The following is a 6,008-nucleotide window of genomic DNA, read 5'->3' on the forward strand; positions in this document are numbered from 1 at the left end:
CAGTAGTTTGGATTGAAATTAGAGTTGAATTGTCTATTGCTCTTCCTAGACTACGAGCTCACCAAGGACCTGGCATAGGGTAGGAACTTAATGTTTGCTTAATGGGTCCTGAATAAATAGAAGATATAAGCAATTCCCTTAATCTTTTAACATCACAATGAAAACAAGTGTACTTGTAAAGCATATTTCTCTCCCTTTATTTAGGTTGAAAAACTTTTTTTAAAGTTGTACAGAAAAGAAGGAAGAAAATAAAACTAATATTTCATGAGTAGCTACTGTATGTCAAAAACTTTATATATATATATATCATTTTATGTTCCAAATAACCCTACACATTCAGTTTTATTAGTAGTGATAGTTAAAATATTTACCAACCAGTATAGCATGGGCACCCATGAATCAGAGGGGACAGTGGCCGGATTAGAACAGAGTTCATCTATAAACAATAGCTACACTCTTGCTGGCAAATACAAAGTGAATGTAAGCTCTGGGTATATCAATCTCATGTTACAGATGGGCGAATGAATGCTCAGTGTGTCAAGTTCACATAGCTAGTAAGTGGAGAAGTTAGAACTAGATCCTGGATAAGTCTGATTCTCCCTGGTCTCTACAGCCCAGCACGAATGTGGGAATTTGGGTCTAAGTTTCCTGATGTCGAATCCAATATCTATTCACTAGGCTACTTCACTTCCCCAAAGAGGAATAACCACTGTTTATGACTCTAAAGTAATGACCCTCATTCCACAAGTCACACACAACAGTCATTTTGCTTTAGAGTCATGCTTCATACCTTAATAAATCTGAATGGGATATTTTTATTACTTTATACATTGAAGGGGTTAGTAAAAGGTGATAATTCTTGTATAATGCTCCTGGATCCCTTTGCATTTTTTAAAGTCTACATTCTTTAAATTTGAACTACATAATGCAGTTCCTCTCAGCAAATACACTTCATCTGTTGAAGAATATACGAAATATAATTTTGTTCTATGAAAGTTCAGGGCAATACTTTTCCCTACATATTTTATTATTGGTTGATAAAATTCTAGCTAGTTTCAAAACATCATATGTTCTATGAATATATGTTCTATGAACATTATTCATTTCAGAATACTGTATTTATTCAATCCTGGATCAGCCATTGCATAGCACGATGGCCAGTCACTATGCATCATGCCAAATCTCTACTGGGAATGAAAACATTTAACAATGTTTGGTTTTCTTTGAGGTTATTTTCCATTACAACCCTGTAGGAGATTCTAACAAATTTACTATAAAATAAGTTCTACTATGAAATAAGTTCTTCTCTGTAAAGGAAAAGTGATTTTTCCCCTTAGGTCAGTTTTATTGGAATATAATACTAACCTATAGACAATCAACTCATTCTGGTTTGTGATCAAAATTTATTTTTCTGACAATAAAAGAGGGAACCCAAGGAAAGACTGTCATTTGAAAATGCTTTTTTAAAGACACAAATTCTTCTTGTTTTATAGAAGTGGTGAATGCTTAAAAAGTGCAAACGTATAAAAAGACATGTTAAAATGGCTTTAGAATACCACAAAACTATGAAATGCATTATTTACAAGTACACTGATGCAAAAACACATAGAAAACATTGTACATATGCCTTTCGTAATATGGGCTTTGAATCCTCCTTCCATGCAAGTCATGGGAGTGGCATTCAAAATATGAACAACCTGAATCGCACAGGCATCAGCCATCAAAATAGAATCCAACTCTATTCTGGAGCAGAGTCCTCTGTTATACCACAGATTAACCCTTCAGTTTCTGGGTAGTAATAAGATCTTTGGGTTCCCAGGGAGGGATCAGATCAGCTTGGATGAGGTGAGGCACTTGAGGGGCTCCGGGAAGGAACTATTTACCAATCTCTAAGTATTCAATATTGTAGTAACCACATATCACTGTTTATTAAGTAATTAATAGTAGTATATTTTAATTTCTATTCTATTTTAATATTACATTTAATATTGCCATATTATTAAAAATAAGCAGTATGGTCAGTACCATTCAATGTCCACGTGCACCTGCCATGCCCCAGGCCTTTGTTCCCAAAACCTTTGTTCCAACTACCCTACTCTTATCCCCTGCTGCCCACCCAGCCATGTTATATGCCATATTACTCAGCCCTTCATTAACCACAAACAACAAAACTCAATATGCACTTACAGGGGCTGAAAATCCAAAGGTAAGCTAACAACCTTATTGGGCCTGACACAAAAATATAACCTGGTCAGCCAAATTCCCAATCTTGGAAATTTGAGTTAAGAAACACAAAAAGACTAATCCAAGTAGCAGTTAGTCCTTTCCTGTTAAGAAATAAGAATGGGCCCACTTGACATGGCTCAGTGGTTGAGCATCGATCTATGAACCAGGGGTCATGGTTTGATTCCTGGTCAGGGCACAGGCCCGGGTTGCAGGCTTGATCCCAAGCGTGGGGCGTGCAGGAGGAAGCCGATCAGTAATTCTCATCATTGATGTTTCTATCTCTCTCTCTCTCTCTCTCCCTTTCTCTCTAAAATCAATAAAATATATTTTTAGAAAGGAATGAGAATGTGAAAGGCGATAAAAAAAAAATCACTAAATACACAAAGGAATGGGAGGAGCCAGGGCTAGACACAAGTGGCAGCAGTTAATCATAGAAATGAGTATGAACATTATGATGAGGAAGGATGGCAATCCAGGTGCCAGGAGGGGCAGAACACAGAGTGACCTGTTTTGGATTTACAAATTGATGGATTTCCAGGAAAACAACTGACAGATGACCTAGACCTAGACACATTCTCCTGGATTGAAACTATTCACAAAACCCTACTTCTACTTGACCATCAAAGGTCTGATTCAAACACCTAGAACAGTGTTTTTTAACATCTGATTCCTGGACCAACATCACCTGGGAACTTGTTAGAAGGCAAATTACCACTGAAGCAGAAATGCTAGGGGTGGAGTTCAGCAATCTGTGTTTTAATAAGCCCTACAGATGATTCCAATCCAAGCTCAAATTTGAGAACCAACCCCTCAAGCTGGCTTGGCTCAGAGTGCCAGCATTACTTGGAAGTGGACTGCTGCCCTTAGAGCAGCGGTTCTCAACCCGTGGATCGCTACCCTTTGGGGGGTCGAACGACCCTTTCACAGGGGTCGCCTAAGACCATCCGAAAACACATATATAATTACATATTGTTTTTGTGATTAATCACTATGCTTTAATTATGTTCAATTTGTAACAATGAAAATACATCCTGCATATCAGATATTTGCATTATGATTCATAACAGTAGCAACATTACAGTTATGAAGTAGAAACGAAAATAATTTTATGGTTGGGGGTCACCACAACATGAGGAACTGTATTAAAGGGTCGCGGCATTAGGAAGGTTGAGAACCACTGCCTTAGAGGATCTCAGGGATAATCCTCCTAGAGCAGTGGTTCTCAACCTTGGCTGCACATTAGAATCACCTGGGAATCTTTTAAAAATCCTGATTTCTGGGCCTCATCCTCCGGAAATTCTGTGTCTTTGTTATGGGGTGAGGCCACAACATTAGTAACAAAGAAACAGAATTTCCAGAGGATGAGGCCCAGAAATCAGGATTTTAAAAAGATTCCCAGGTGATTCTAATGTGCAGCCAAGGTTGAGAACCACTGTTCTAGAGGCAGATTCTCCACTACTGACCAACTCAGGTGCAGCCATGTCAGTCAAACCACTTTCCTACAATGTGATCTGATGCAAAAGATGATTTGTATTCCTATGATTCTCTCATTCAAAAATCTGATAGCAGCAGTTAGAAATGAAAGGTAAAGCTTACCAAAAAATGCCCTCAGGAAGAGAAGGATATATTAAGGATTGTGGTAAGGCAAAGTAACAATAAAAGCAGAATGCATTGCACAGCACGAGATTCCAAGAAATAATATCTGTAGGCCATCCATTAAGGCTATAGACACATTAGAGAGAAGCAGAGCTACGGAGAAAGAATGACAATTGAGAGACATCATGCAGTCCTGGAGAGAGATGGTGTGGGGTCATACCAGGATTTAGCCCAATTACCTCCTGACTGGAATGGCGTCTGCCTGGCCAGTGGCCATGAGGAGCACAGCAGCACAGACCCAGGTGCCTTCCCACATCCTTGACAGCTAAACAAGATCACCAGACTCTGTTTGTCCTTGGCCTGAACACAGGCTGTTCCCAGCACAGCTCCCTCCTTCTCTCATCTGCTAGAAGCCCCTATCGGGTTCTGGCCTAGGACAGAAACTCACCCAACAGACCAGCCGCCATCGCCATCGAGTCTTCCGCAGCTGTAAGTAATAAAGGCTATGACCTTCCTCTCTTATCTCTCGCGTGCTTTGTTTGTTTGTTCGTTCGTTTGTTTGTTTTTAAACTAGCAAAGAACAGCGTGGCGCTCCTGGATTGGAGCTCCAACATTACAGATGGAAAGCATAACTACCTGTATTCCTGCTGAAAGGTGTCCCTACCATATCCACATTTTCACATGTTAGTACTTGGAGTTACTGGAATTCGAGAGGCAGAGGCTATTTAGATGCATTTGAATGTAAGAAGGTGAGGGCAATTAACAAGATTAGTGGGACAGAGTGGATGAGAGAGAGACAAAGAAAGAAACATAGAGAACTCACAGGCCAGTGGAGACAAAGACAGTTCATAGGGGTATAAAACTTGAAGGGCTCTCTGTCAGAGAAGGGTCATGGTCACAACCCCTTCTCCCAGGAGTTTAACCTGGAGTCCAATTAAATGAAAATGAATGAATGAATATGCAAATAAATATATTTTTAATTAATACACAAAGTTAATGACATATGTCAGGATGGACAGAGGTGACTTTGGCCAAAGCCCAGTGGCAGACAGAGCAACAAAGCTTCTGAGATCAAATCACTATGAGAGTACAAAGAGATGGCACCAGTGGGCCAGCTCTTGCCTCAAACCCTGTAGTCAAAGAGGAACAGAAGGACTGGATCTGTGGAGTGACAGACCCAGCAACTGATACCATTCCAGCTCTCCTGGTGTCCTGAAGAAAAGTTAGTTAATGTGTCTAAAGAGCTTAAGTGTTTCAAGTCCAGACCAGTTTTTGACAGAGTACCTTTGCTGGGTGGTGGCCTGGGTAGGGAATCTCACTTAGGGGCCCTCACAGCCTATTTTCACCCAGCCATTTTGGCCCCAAGGACATTTTTGCTCTGCATTTTGCTCTTTCATCCACCCATAGTATGAACTGTTCAGGTTAGAAGAATTCAACTTTACTAGGAGTTTAATACCTCTACTTCAACTTATACATTTCTTTGAATCTATAAATAGGAATTTAACACCTTACAAGTAGGTGAGCCCATGAGAGGAAAGACATCATGTGCTGGTCTTTCCAGTTATAAAGCTGGCACATGTTTCATTAGGTTCTCTTCTGAGTACTCCTGCTTTCCCAGTTTATAGCTATGAACCTGGAGCATGGTGCCCAAGTAAGAAAAAAGCTGCCTCAAATCTGGAGTTGGCCTGATGCTCACAGCTAAGCTGTGTTATTCTCCTACTGGATATTTAAAATTTCATATAATACCAACTTCAAACAAGGTTACCCTGAGAACATTTCATACTTTTGTCTTAAGCACAAAGTCAAGGCCACTGTGCCCCCTAAAAACTACTCAACACTGCTTCCTCTGGCCTAAAATGAGTAACTGCTACTTGTTTACCAGTTATTGATTTATCGGCTCTTTAGCTGGCCCTTCCTATAGATGAGGTTTTGTTGAGATACCCTGACAGCATCCAATCTAAAATAAACCCTCACTCCTTAGACCAGGGGTCCTCAAACTTTTTAAACAGGAGGCCAGTTCACTGGCGGGCCGGACTATAGTTTAAAAAAAAACTATGAACAAATTCCTATGCACACTGCGCATATCTTATTTTGAAGTAAAAAAACAAAACAGGAACAAATACAATATTTGTATTTGCATGTGGCCTGCGGGCCGTAGTTTGAGGACCCCTGCCTAAGACCCTCTC

Source organism: Myotis nattereri, assembly GCF_964212035.1.
Source record: "Myotis nattereri genome assembly, chromosome: X".
NCBI classification, from domain to species: domain Eukaryota; kingdom Metazoa; phylum Chordata; class Mammalia; order Chiroptera; family Vespertilionidae; genus Myotis; species Myotis nattereri.